The 2,005-nt window shown below is 37.4% G+C and overlaps 1 long non-coding RNA gene across 1 annotated transcript in view; it reads left to right on the forward strand.

Annotated features, from left to right (window-relative positions):
- The window catches only part of LOC138174267 (uncharacterized), a 36,702-nt gene extending 35,534 nt beyond the window's left edge, over window positions 1-1,168 (forward strand). The window contains exon 4 of the long non-coding RNA XR_011171656.1: window positions 1,072-1,168. This is a non-coding gene — a long non-coding RNA (uncharacterized lncRNA). The remainder of the gene's footprint in view (window positions 1-1,071) is intronic.
- Window positions 1,169-2,005: the final 837 nt, after the last annotated feature.

Below are 2,005 nucleotides of genomic sequence, written 5' to 3' on the forward strand. Positions count from 1 at the left end.
CCTCCTCTCCTCTCCTCTCCTCTCCTCTCCTCTCCTCTCCTCTCCTGAAGGACAAACCACACATAACTGGTCCACCTGCCTTCTTCATTTTATCTATTTGAGTCTGTTTCTTCAACTGTACAAATTGGTAGCCTAGTTTCTGTTACATATATTGTCAAGATCAAATGGAATAATAAAAAATATAAAGAAATATATTTAAAGAATTATATAAATTTAAGTTATTATCATAAGTTAAAAATTACCACACTTGCAAAATCATTTTAAGAATATCTTATTGAATACTTGTTTTTATTTGCGTATCTGCCAGCTTAATTGCAAAAGTCCTTTAGCATAGTGATGGTGTCTAATTTTACTTGGCACATTTACTCTGAAGATTTATTTATCCAATTCCACAAAATTGAACTCAAGTTTTGCCACATCAGGTGTAGTGTAGCCAGGGTTTCCATCTTAAAAATGGGATTAGTCTGCTTTTTAGTAATTGCCTTACCATCCCATGAATTCTTTGGAAATTGTCCCATTTTTCCATTTATATTTTATCATTTACTGCAAAAAAAGGAGGGCAACAGGATTCAGTCCCTTTATTCATTATAGTTATTACATTCCCACTTGTCGAGATTATAGTTTTCTATAGTAGAATGGCTCAAGGGGATTGTCTTGGAGATGGATTTGAGTATAAAGTGGTAGCTTATGGTATTATTCAGGGTATAGGGGAAGATCAATTTTATAAAGAGAGGGTAGCTATATTATTACCTTTAACAGGATTGGCACAATAAATGGTCTGTAAATAGGAAATGCCCTAGCTATTCAATGCCTTCATTCTGAATTTCCCATAGAATGCATTTTCCTGATAAGGCCTACCCTTCTGATGCATTATTCTTCCGAGAAGCCCTGTTTAGGATAGTTAAATGCACAAGACGCTCTGTATGGTTATGTGGTCGAGCATTAATAATGAGAGTTCCTAGCCTGGTGCTGAAGAAAATAAAATAAGACATTTTCTATAGTGTAGTTTGTGTATTACGTGATAAATTGCTGAATCCTTATGTTTAAATACATATATTTTTTCCTGTCCAGGTTTCACCAGTTCAAACACTCATTCCCTACAGAAAAGGAACAAAAAAACAACAACAAAGAACAAGCCCTCGAATAAAGTATAATTGAAGGATTCAAATATCTAGTGATGCGTCTTTGTAGTGGAGATGTGGGGGAGAACGTTGATTTCACTGGTAAAGAAAATCCCTTCACTTATACAGAAATCATTTACAACTTTTAGTCTCAGAGTTTCCTGGGCTTCTGAGAGATTGTATGATTAGCCTGTGATCACATATCTGTTACATGTCATTATTGGTTAGTTGTGTCTGACTCTTTGTGAGAATATTTGGGGTTTTATTGGCAAAGATATTGGCATTGTTTGCCTTTTTCTTCTCCAGCCCATTTTACAGATGAGGAAACAGAGGCAAACAGGGTTAAGTGACTTGCCTAGGGTCATACAGTTATTAAGTATCTGAGACCAGATCTGAAAGATCTTCCTGACTCTAGACTCAGTACTCTATCCACTGTACCACCTCGACACCCTCTATATACTTGAAAAAATGAGGCCTTTATCAGACTCCAAGGTGAACCAGCTAACAGCCCCATAATGCTACCTCTCCGAGGAAGAGCATCAAACATTTGAGATAGCTATCATGGTCCCCTCTGTGACTGTAGCCACATATCAACAGACCAGAAATGGAGCCCTGGGCCTGACTAACATCTCCATGTCTTTTCCCTACCTACTTCTTTCCATGAGTGAATGAAAGACACTTTCATCATTTTTAGCTATGTCTGATGCTTTCAGACCCCATTTGGTGTTAAGGTACTGGAGTGGTTTGCCATTTCCTGCTCTATCTCATTTTGAAGATGAAGAGACTTATGGAAACAGGGTTAAATGACTTTGCCAGGGTCACTCAGAGATGGAAGGCTAGTATGTTTCTGAGGCCAGATTTGAATCCGAGAAGATGAGTCTTTC

This window comes from Petaurus breviceps, unplaced genomic scaffold (assembly GCF_028583685.1).
Source record: "Petaurus breviceps papuanus isolate PSGF00001 unplaced genomic scaffold, PetGlider_PUasm1.0 688, whole genome shotgun sequence".
NCBI classification, from domain to species: domain Eukaryota; kingdom Metazoa; phylum Chordata; class Mammalia; order Diprotodontia; family Petauridae; genus Petaurus; species Petaurus breviceps.